The sequence below is a fragment of the Anser brachyrhynchus genome (genome assembly GCF_964034855.1).
Source record: "Anser brachyrhynchus genome assembly, chromosome: Z".
In the NCBI taxonomy this organism is placed as follows: Eukaryota; Metazoa; Chordata; class Aves; order Anseriformes; family Anatidae; genus Anser; species Anser brachyrhynchus.
In genome coordinates this window covers 2,714,108-2,726,026 of record NC_137697.1, presented here as the reverse complement: position 1 = coordinate 2,726,026, position 11,919 = coordinate 2,714,108, and the positions used below count along the sequence as shown (strand labels likewise).

At 39.0% G+C, this 11,919-nt stretch overlaps 1 long non-coding RNA gene across 3 annotated transcripts; it reads left to right on the top strand.

The window, feature by feature from the left end:
* Positions 1–3,294: 3,294 nt before the first annotated feature.
* LOC308185924 lies at positions 3,295–11,571 on the top strand. 3 transcript variants are annotated; one of them, XR_013943823.1, is made up of 5 exons: positions 3,295–3,467; positions 4,128–4,221; positions 6,658–6,736; positions 10,058–10,112; positions 11,315–11,571. It is a non-coding gene; the product is annotated as an uncharacterized lncRNA (long non-coding RNA). The 3 variants fall into 3 exon arrangements; XR_013943824.1 differs by lacking the exon at positions 11,315–11,571 and adding an exon at positions 10,184–10,510; XR_013943825.1 differs by lacking the exon at positions 11,315–11,571 and having other exon boundaries at positions 10,058–10,510.
* Positions 11,572–11,919: the final 348 nt, after the last annotated feature.

The window sequence follows — 11,919 nt, the reverse complement described above, 5'->3', positions numbered from 1 at the left end:
GATGGTAATAAAGAGACAATTTGGAAGGAGTTTAACTCTTTTTATGTTACATGGTTTATAAACCCCCCAAATTATAACACCCCAAATTCTTAAATAAGCTGATCCTGGAGATTTCTGAATTCCTTTCTTCATCTTAGAGACATAAATCTGTATCTGATACAGGAAAAAAATTCAGCCCCAGTCTCCTTGTACTTCAGACCCCTACTCAGAAGAGTAGAAGAAGAAAAAACACCCTACTTCATAAAGACATTGTGAAGAGAAGTTTATAAATTATTGAGTCCTGTTCAGATACAAAGAGGTCATATGTGGATGCGTGTCTGCATCAGAGGTAGCTGGCTAGAATTGATTGCTACATGAATAAACATTTACTGCTTCAGGCCTTGCAACAGTAATGTCCCCTCTCTCATCTCATCTCCGAGTTTCTTAATGGTCATGTCCTGCACGACACTTTGCAGGCTGTATATTGGAAAGGGCAAACTCTTGCTATTCTTCTGTGCTGTACACTCAGCCCTTTCTGCCCCCATTACTGTTTGATCTTTTACAAGGTTATCCTGCTATGAATTATAGGATGTAATTAAGGAAGATGGTTTTAATCCTTCCCATTGTAAATGTACAATCTATTTATACAAGAACCAGCTACATGATAATGTGAATTTTGTGCAGCCTATAAGTGAGGGTGACCAAACCATTTTCTCTGGATAGAGTAAATCCTTCTTACCCTCACCCTTCAGACTTCAAACTGAACGTGATCCAAACATCCTTTCCTCCAATTTAGGAAAAGCTTCATTCACTTTTAAGTTTCATTTTCATGTGAAAATGCTGTGGAATAGATTGTTCCTTTAGTATTTTCAACCATGACTTGAAGTAGAAAGTACCAGGAATACCACGAGAAAACCTAATGCTGGGTTGATCTCCACACAATTAAGAGGTGTAAAGAATTCAGGTGAGACCTCTGGGAGAGCAGGCAAATGCAAGGGTTCACTTTAAGGGGTAATTAAAACAGTCTGGGCAAAATGTAACATATGTACACTACACCAGAAAACATAAATAATTGGCCGTTTAAGTAAAGCAAAAATGAATAAATCTAATTTGAAAGACTTCAGGTAGTGATACTAGTTGTGCCTAGATTGCTGAGCTGGCATTGTGCTCCACAGCATCCTGGCCCTGAATGTACACTAGGGGACATATTGGCGAGTATAGTCAATCAATTCCTGCCAAATACTTTTTTTTTTTTTAATTTTATTTTTCCAATGGAAAATAAGGTGCTTGGGCAGATGACACATACCCAAGCCTCCACCTGACAAGCAGTGTATGGTCGAAGTGCGCACTTCACCACAATTGTTTCTTCATCCTCCAGTTTATATAGACTTTGCAATCACATTTTAACGTAACTTTTCAAGTTTTGCAGTAACATTTAGAAGCCTCATTCCCATGCTGTGCATTATAAAACCATGGGAGGAAAGAACTGTGCCCCCAGAACTTCCATTTGACATAGAAAAGGGTAATGCTGAGCTCGAGGGAGAGCAGTGGGAAGCGATTTGTAAACTAGCCTTGGCATTTTGCCCAGACCATTCAACAGCTCTATTTGCACCTATTGTTTGTATTATCCTTTGCTGCCTAGACCACTATGTAATGATGAGGGTTGGGAGTGCCCAGGCCTTCAGCAGCAAGGTTCCTCAGCCTCGGCTGCAGTGATCCCATCTTTGATACAGATTGACATGCAAGCTGATGTGTGAAACACACACATATCACTATGCAAAATACTCCTTCAGATCAAAGAAAATTTGCCCAGGATTTCCAAGACCCTCGGATACCATTGGATGACAGAATCGCCGACCAATGGCGTTTCTGAATCTGAAGGTTTGTGCAGCTATAAACTGTTGTGCTCCTTCTCAAGCCACGATGGAGAATATCTATAGACAGGGATGGTTTGACTAGGGACTGATGTGGTACTGGTGAATGCCAAACAACTGCTGGAACAGGAAAGGGTGATGTGATGACATCTGCATACTTAAATCCTATAGAAATTAATTTTGGGATAAGTCCAGAGAGTCACTATTGATTCTGACAGAATTATTCTGGATGCATAACCATGTAACTGAAAGCACAAATTGGCCCAACATGTAATCTGCTTTGGGATGAAAGGCACAATTTAAATGGAAGATGCTATTATTATTATTATTTCCCTTCTAGTGCTAGTAAAGCCCTTAGCTTTCATCTTCAAGCAGGAGAGGAGGGTGAAAAAAAGATTTATTTATTCTTTTTTTTTCCTTAAGAAAATTAAACAAGATGTAAGGCTGCCATTCAAAGGATGCCAAAAACAACAACAACTCACACCACCAAACAGCTAGAAACCGAGCAAAACTGAAGTAGATTTGACCTCAAAGGAGCTGAAATTGAGTTAAAGTTTACTACTGAAGTCAGGTTTCCCTTGGGGGGTAGGCTGCCATTTAAGCTATTTTTTCTCTTTCACTTGTACAGTATAATTCCCCTAATACGGTGCTATAGGTCAAAAAAGAGCTCCACTACAGCTGGGCTCCAATTTCCATTTACCAGCAAGAAAAAACTCCCTTCTATAAAACAGCTTAGTATTGTTTTGTGGAAGAATTGGCTCCTAAATACTACCTTGTAGAAGAATAAGGCAACCTGTATCCCGGTAGTCTGAAGTGAAAGCTGCATCTTCAGGGCACTAGCTTTTGACAGATTATTCTCCTGAGTCTGCTACTATCTCACTGTGTGTCTCTTCATCACCTTCTTGTTTTTAAAAAACGTACTCTTGGTATATCCAGTTAATTTTTAGATGTTCGTGTATTTTTATTTTCTTTTTACCTTTTCTTGAATCACTTTCTCAGTTTTCTTCCCACCTCTCTACTCACTTACAGTCATGTGCACACCATCTCTTCTGTTGAGTTGAAAATCTGCACAGACTGATGACTGATTGGACTGTGGAAGGGGAATAATTAAGCAGCTTATAGACCTGGTATTGATAATAAAGGAGCAAACTGATAAAAACAAATGGAAAAAAAAATCCACATATATGCCTTACCCACTTTCTCTCAGTTATGGTACTTGTCAGTGCTTCTTGTAGCAGCAGGTACTAAGGAAGCTTGAGACAGAAGAATGATTTTTAAGTTTGTGTGAGCCCCTTTAAAGACAAATAGGGAGACTACATATTCCACTGTGTTGACATCAAGTTTCGTTTTTCTCTGCCTTTTCTGTGCTGAAAACCAGCTTGCTGCTGCCACAGCATTTGTCCTGGCAGAGCCTCTTGTTAGTGAAGGAAACGAACTTCATACTCAGCTGTGGCTTGTTGAGGCTGGTGGACTGTGATCTGTTTTCAGGGGCAAGAAAGGGCTGAGCCAAAGGCAGTTTTTGCGTTGTCTGGAGGTGCTGGAGGGGTTTTGATATAGAAGTAACTCTCCTGAATTCATTTCATCCTGAAGAGATCTTGAGACCAAATATAAAAGGTACATTTATAGTGACCTTTTCTGTGTTTCAATACTTGTTGGAAAAGAAATTTTTGAAATGTCCATGCTTCACATGTGAAACTGCTCTGGCCTGTATTTATCTCCCTGAAAACTTAAGTGCATCTGATTTGGCTTCATTTGGGTTGACCCTTCTCTTCCTTTGCTAAGATTTCCGTAAAATGTTGGTATGGGAACGTTAAAAACAAGTGTTTATTTATTTAACAGTGTGGTGATTTTACTCAGCTGGGCGGCTGAGCTCCACCACAACTGCTCTCTCCCTCCCCAAAGGGAAAGGGAGAGAAAATATGATGAAAAGGGCTAAAGGGTTGCGAGGTTGAGATAAGAACAGGGAGATCACTCGCAGCAGTTTTATTCCTTTTCTTCAATCTGCTCTCACAGAGGCGCAAACAACGTTGCTCACTGGCTCGGCTCTGGGCAGCGTCGAGCCCCTTTGGAGCCAGCTGAAACTGGTCCTTATCTGACATGGAGCGGCTTCTGGACTCTTCTCACAGATGCCACCCCTGCAACCCCCAGCTACTGAAACCTTGCCACATAAACCCAATATAAACAGTTAAGAGCCTGGGCTCATGGTTCTGAGTTAGTTTATTATTGCAGTGTTTTTAGTGCTATGTTATGCTTACTATTACTTTTTTTGTTTAGGCCAAAAGCTTATTCCATCTGGAAGGTCAGAATTCCTTCAGTTTTGACCAGAGGATTAAGACATCCCAGAGTCTTGCACTAAGGAGACAGGAAGGTGAGATGAAGACCAAAAAAAAAAAAAACAAAACAAAACAAAATTTCAAAATCCTGACCATCCTTGGTGTCAGCTTGTTTATCTGTGTAATAGTGCAATACTATCAATAAATTCATGAGCATCCTGAGGTGTCAGGAATTTATGGTTTTATAGTTTCCTGGAGCTTGTGGACACCTTCCCGAGGCACAGGGAACATTTTTTATCCATCTGAGTTCTGCACTAACTGAAGTCACACATACACCTCTTTTGTTGTGCTCTCTATTTTGATTACTAGTGAGGACTTAAAACAGGAAAATTCAAACCTCACTATCATGTACTAAAAAAAAAAAAAAAATAGGTATATTCAAGTTGTACTGCCATTTAAATCTTTGAAATAGAAAGTTAAATGGCTGCAATGATTCATCAGGATAGCATGTGCATGAGGGCAACATTGGGTGTGTACAAGTCTTTAGCCAATGTTCAGTGCTTAGGTTTGTGAAATGCAGGTAAAAAACAGCCTGAATAGCTATTGATTCAACATATGCTTAATTTGGGCAGAGTCAGAGAACCTGTAAATTTGCTGAGATGATCACTGAATAATCTAGATATTTTTGATAAAGACAGAACTTTTGCAATAACTGCTATTTCCTTTTCCTATATTGGGATTTTATTTTATTTATTTTATTTATTTTTCCCCAGCATGTGCTGTTTTGATCCAAGCTCGTATTTAGAAGTCAAAATCCACAAACCATTGTGACAAAACTTTTCTGTGAACTTCATCAACTTTCTCATTTTGGGATTTAGGATAAAAGTATTTTTTGCTTGTTGGTTCTTCCTGAAGCTGACACCAATTATCATAGCTGAAGCACAGGGATTCAAAGCACAGAACAGAGAATAGTTTCTCTCACAGTTGAGACTCATACGTTGGGACTTGATAATACAAAGTTGGGGATAGTGGATATTTTTCATGACTTCAAAAGGCAACAGGGAAAATTACTAAAAAAAAAATCCACTGAAGACTATGAAAAATGGTGATAACATATGTGGAGGTACAATTCCTGAGCTGTGATCTATTAGGATCTGAGAGACTATGTGGGAGAAGTATCAGTCACTACTCAACTTGTTATACTTTTTCTTAGGTATCCTTTATTGACCTCTGTCATAGACAGAACTTCAGTTTGACCCCGTAAATCAGTTCTTCTGCACTTGTATGGGATATGAGAGATGGAGAAAGAGAGGGCTCCAATTATGCCTTAAGTCTGTATTAGAAAATTAACCTTGATTTTCTAAGCTGAAACAATATTCCGAAGCCAAGGACCACCCTTTGTTTTTCATGACTCATGCTAACAGGCTGATGAAGTCAATATAGCTGCACTGTTGACCAATTTGTCTTTGTCACATGAGAAAGGGTAACAAGATCAGGGCCTTTGATGTTTACTAACGTTCACAAACCTTTCAGCTGACCTACTTCCGTGTGGTGATTTATGGGTTCTCAATGAATCCAAGCTGAATTTCAGGGTTTTGATTAATCCTCCTTTTATATTTTTGCCTTCCTTTGATCATGAAACTCAGAATGAAATCTGTGAGCAGTGAGAACGAAGGGGGTTGAGGGAGAAAGGAAGGGAGGAGCCCCAGGCAGTACCAAAAACAGTCAGTCTCATTCCTTTAGTTCCCGTGACCCCAATCCACTCAGACTTAACTGTGTAGATTTGTGTTTGAAAGGAAAGCAGCAAACAACTGCATCTTGGCTGCTGTTTGCATGTGCACAAAATATTCTATGTTGCTCTTTTAAGAGGACCTTGTTTTACGTGGGATTTTAATACAAACATCCAACAAGGTCAAAAATAGTGACCCTTTGAAATGAAAAGATTAACATTTTTATAGATAGGAGAGGAAAATAGGCAACTTGCACTGGAGCATGAGAATTCTATTTTTTTCCTTTCTTTTTTTTTTTTTCTTTACAACAAACAAGATTTATGCATTGCAAAGAGGAGACTGCCCCATTAAAAAAAAAAATTAAAAATATTTTTACAGTATTTTCCAATTTAAAGCTGCATGCAAGTAGCACTCAGGATCATCCAAAAAGTCTGACTCACTAGTTTTTCAATTTAGTTTGTTAATAGTCTGCCTTTCATAAAAGCATCAAACACAGTAACAAAAATAACTAGATCAATAGGATGATACAGCAAGGCCTCACAGAGATGATATTTTTGATATTTTTGAAACAAATATATACCATTCAGCCTGGCCTGCTTGACATCAAATTTATATACTCAATAAGAAAGCATAATTAATGGTCACAAGCTGTATTTTCTTTCACCTATTTCACATCTCAAGAAGACTGTTTAATAAAAAAAAAAAAGGGGGGGGGGAGGGGGGAAGGTAGGTTGGACAAGAAAGCAGAAAGTGTTCCATTCATAAATGAAATGAACCCATTAAAAATAACTCTCTCCCCAGCTCCCTACAAATGTCTCCTGGGGACTGGTGTGTATTTTATTAAGAAACAGAAGTGTGGAACGCACTTGCTTTTCACAAGGTATGTAGCTAGGTGATTTATCTTCTCTCTTTCCTCCTGCCAACTCCCTGGGCATTCACTAATTTTGAGGGAAGGAAGGAGGGAAGGATCTAGGAGTCCCCATTTCCTATTGATACTGACAGAGCTGTACTGTCCACCTGTCTGTCTAACCCTCTGCCTTCCATGTGGACCTAAAATCTGATTTAGTTAGCTACTTTGATCTAAAGGTATTCTAAAGACTTCTAAAAATGAAGTGGGGTGCTCAGTTTCCAGAAGGAAAACATGTAGTGTAGGGGATTCCTTTATGAATCAAAAGCAGTTTGGTGCTCAATTGATTTGACAGCTTTTGCATGTCTCCCTGTCTAGTGGGAAGGGAACTGAAGAAAGGAGGTATATTAACACTGTGTGTCTACAGGCAGGTAAACTAAGAGTTTCAGTTATGTGCCAAATCTTCCTTTTTAAGCAAATGGAAGAAATCAGAGTCATTGAATGAACAGCAGAAAGGGATTAAAGTATTACTGCCCTCCAACTCTTCACTTCCTTTTCCACAAATGACTGTCCCTCCTGGAGTGAAGTCAGCTGAAGGGACAGTGTAGTCAATTCTTGGTCACAGCAAGAGTCACTGTGTTTCACAGGAGCTACCACATGCCTGTAGTGTTTCTTTAAGCCAAGAATGGGCAGAGCAGCAGTCTCATTCTCCCTTTTCTCCACTCCACTACTGTCACAGAAGAGTAGGGTTGGTGGAGACAGAGGGAAAATGATGAGATTCATAAGTCATCCTGATGAGTCTTGTCCTTGTTGTCTTTGACATTTTTCTTCCTTTTGTCTACCAATAGTTCTAATATTTATTTATTTATTTTTCCTATTTGCTATACCTGATTACTAATTCCTGTGTTAAATTCAAACAAAGCTCTTTTATGTCATGGTTGACCCATATCCTGTCCAAACACAGACAAGCTTTGTAGTGGAAAGTTACCCCTGGGTAGGAACTGCACATCTAGAATTAATCTTTCCAAACTGGTGAAGCAATAGAGAGCTGACTTAAGAACAGTTAAGCTGTTTTAAAGCTGTGAGGGATTCTTTTACCAGCACCCTTTAAAAATTACTCCTGAAAGGATCAAAGGAAATGGCCATGGATGTTTAGAGAGTGGTCTAGAACTACCCAAGCTCCTTGAACAGAACACCAAAATCATCAGTCCTAAACCCGGTACTATGAAATAACTATCACTGTTCCTGATAGAAAACAAGAAGTAGTTTATAGTATTTTACCATTCCAATCACAAATCTGATTCCTACTTCACTTCTCACTGGAAGCATTTCTGGGATGGGGATTTGATAGATTGATTCTCCTACATTCAATATGGGAGCCTAAGATTTTAATACACACACACATTAGATATTGTTTTGGGCCCCAGGAAATTAGATTTTGGCTATGCGCAATCATTCCATACCACACATTTGCAGCAGGTGGAAATCCAAGCTACCCTACTGTGTGATACACTTATGAAGCATCCAAGATGTGGAATAGATAACAGAAAAACAGGAAATAGGAGGACCTGAAGAAGTTGTTTTCAAATGCAGCCTCTTTTGGGATAATGCTAATCAACTATTTCACAGTTTTAAGCTACCTAGCAGTTAATAATAGTACTTTAATCTATGTTTTTTACTGCTATTTTGAAATTGCAACTAATCAAACACAAAAAATAGTATTATGTTACACGTACAGTAAACATCTGCTTCATTCAAGGAAAATGGAGGCACTGAAACGTGTATTAGTCACTAGTGGAGAAATGGATAAAATCTAGGACGCTTAACTCTTAACTCCTACTTCTTTTCATGAAGCATGTTACTAGACAGCATCTTTTTGTCAGAAATCTAAATCATAATAAGATAAATCTGAGTTCTGACTCACTTTTCACTCATCCTAAAAAAAAAAAAAAAAAAAGAAAAAAAGCAGAAAACAAGCATTGTTCCTGGAAGCTTATGTCTGAAGTAAAAAATGGGGAAGGGAAGGGAAGGGAAGGGAAGGGAAGGGAAGGGAAGGGAAGGGAAGGGAAGGGAAGGGAAGGGAAGGGAAGGGAAGGGAAGGGAAGGGAAGGGAAGGGAAGGGAAGGGAAGGGAAGGGAAGGGAAGGGAAGGGAAGTTGTTGTGGTTTAACCTGGCCGGCAGCTAAACACCACACAGCCGTTCGCTCACCCTCCCCTCTCCCTTTCTGGGATGGGGGAGAGAAACAGGAAAGTGAAGTCTGTGAGTTGAGATAAAGACAGTTTATTAAGACAGGAAAATTACAATAACAATAATAATAATAACAATAATAACAGTATTACTAATAATAACGTGTACGAAACAAGTGATGCACAATGCAATTTCTCACCATCCGTTGACCGATGTCCAGCCTATCCCCGAGCAGCTGGCCCCCCACCCCAGCTAGCCACCCATACATATTGTTTAGCATGACGTCAGATGGTATGGAATACCCCTTTGGCCAGTTAGGGTCAGCTGTCCTGGGTCTGTCCTCTCCCAGCTCCTGCTGCACCCCAGCCTGCTTGCTGGCAGGACAGAGCGAGAAGCCGAAAAGTCCTTGGCCTGGTGTAAGCACTGCTCTGCAATAATTAAAACATCAGCATGTTATCAGTGCTCTTCTCATCCTAATCCAAAACATAGCACCCTACCAGGTACTAGGAGGAAAATTAACTCTGTGCTAACTGAAACCAGGACAAAAGGATAAGGGGAAGGGGGAGGGGGAGGGGAGGGGAGGGGAGGGGGAAGGAAAAGGAAAAGGAAAAGGAAAATCATTGAGCAGGTGCTTTTTTTAAAAAAAAAAATTTTTTTTTCTTATTTTTTTTCTGCAGCATTGTGCCAATATCTGGTTGATACCAAACATAGCAACTCATTCATTATCCTGTATATCTTCTGAGCAAAACTCCACCCATAAATAGGGCTGCACTGACTCATAAATCTCTGTGGCTGGACTCCTAAAAATGCATGTAGAATCCACCACTGGGTTTGGACATAATAAATAATGAAAAATGAGGCTTGGTAGTTGCCATATTTTGTAATGAATTGTAGCTGGGAAAAGAAGACAATGGAAAGTATCCTGAAACTTGCAAGATTAGATAGACCTATTTTCAGAAGAGCTTGTTTTATGCTGGAATGAAATAGTCTTTGCAGAATTTTACTTGTCATGTAATGACTTAAAAATAAACATTGAAACTACCATTAAAATAGTAATAATAATAATATATGCCAAGTTGGTACAGCTCTGTGTCTTTTGCAAAGAATATAATCAAATTAAAGCTTACAGAATTGATTAAACTTTTTTTTTTTTTTTTCTTTTTTCAGGACTAAAAATTCCCCACACAACAATGTCAACCCTGATGAAATTTTGCCTTTGAAGGTGAAATATTTTTAGCTTATTATTTTATTTTTCATATTGTGCTGTGGCAAGTGTTGACTTTTTAATTGCAGTTGCAGCATGTCTTCTAATTGGCAATATTGCAGTAAGGAAGACGCTCTCCCCGAATCCAGCTGGCAGTTAATATACACCCAAAACACAAAGAGCTGAAGTCCATGATTCTTAAAGTCTAGAAGGAATGGTAGAAATAATCTCTTACTACAGGCAGTCTTGGATTTTCTAAGCTTCTATTTGAAAAATTAAAACTCAAACTCCCTCATTTTTAAATAAATATTTGGGTTTCATTCCTTCCTTTAAGGAGAAATAACGTGTTATGTTTCAGAACTTAATGTTTGTGTCAAAATATATAGTTGTACCTCTCATCTTTCATTGTAAACTTTTAATCCTCCCCATATTTTTATATCTATATATTATATATACTCCAAAAGTCAGTTTAGCTGCTGAAATGAAGAAAGCAGTACTAAATACTTAACTTCTAGTCACCAAGTTGAGAAGACACCCAAATTCAATCCACCTGAATTCTGAAACACGAAGTTACGTTTGTAACTTGCAGACGTGCAAACTCTTCAGGAAGAATTCAATCCTACAAAAGAGGAAGGGGTGTAGTTTCTAAATCACAGACAGGCCCCGTTTGCATGTGCTAAGCCTGTGTGATTTTAACCTTGAGCATAACAGACAAAATCATTCACATTCTGGGGGTCGAGTAGCAAAGAAGTACAATAATGATAGCACTCTCTGAAGAAGCAGAAGTACAGGGTTCAAGTGTGTATCTTTCTTGTCCCGTGAGAGGTCTTTAGTTCATCAGGGAATGTTTGAGAGTGATAATCAGAATTAACCTCAATGTGAACTTGATGGGAATGGTTTAAAGACCTTTGTGAAAGTACTGGCTTATAAATTAGGTGGTCTTCAATCAGCTGTGCTTGCAAAAGAAACCACGTTAGTTCACTTGAGGCCACTTAGAGGAATTTTCACCCAGGCAACAGTTCATGGGATTCATATATGTCCTCTTCAAGACAAACCTGACTGAGATTTCAATGGTCATCATATAATTCTGAACAAGGGATCTTGATAAGTATGTAATCTCAGCTGGCCATGAAGTTACCTTGTCTGAGAATTTGTTTTGAAACATTTCGTGTACCTCAATGGACAACCATAAGATCTCCTCTCAACTTTCTCTTCTCCAGCTTGAAGAGAGATGTCTCACATACTGTATGCTGCAGCCTCCTGACCATACTGGAGCTGCTTTTCTGGACTCCATCTTGTCAGTATCTTTCTTGTTTGGGGTCACAGTACTAGTGGTATTAGTCTCAGGTTTTGATCCCTGAGGCATATCAGTAATATCCAGCTGCCATCTGTAAGTTGTGTGGCTAATCAGAACAAATTGAGCCTGGTGGTTCAGCCAATTTTCCATCCAAGTTATGCCCCGGTTATCAAGTCCATAAATCACTAACATGCTATCAAAGTACAATGAAAGACTGTGTCAGTTTTCGATAATATCAGGCTAAGCGATGTCCACTTCTCTCTGTTCACCCACAGAGAGAATCGTCCTGTCCAAGAAAGCAATGAGTTTGATCAGGTATAGTTTGTCTGCTCCAAATCCATGCAGCCTGATTCCAAACACTTTGTCCTTCCTGTTCATGGAAATGATAACTATGGGGATTTTCTCCATAATCTTGTTCCACAATATTTGACTAGTGGTCATTCTGTTTCTGAATCCACACCTAATATTAGTAAAAAGGAAACAAAAGTTTGGAGAAACCTCTGTTTCTGTTCTTAGCTCCTTTTTGCT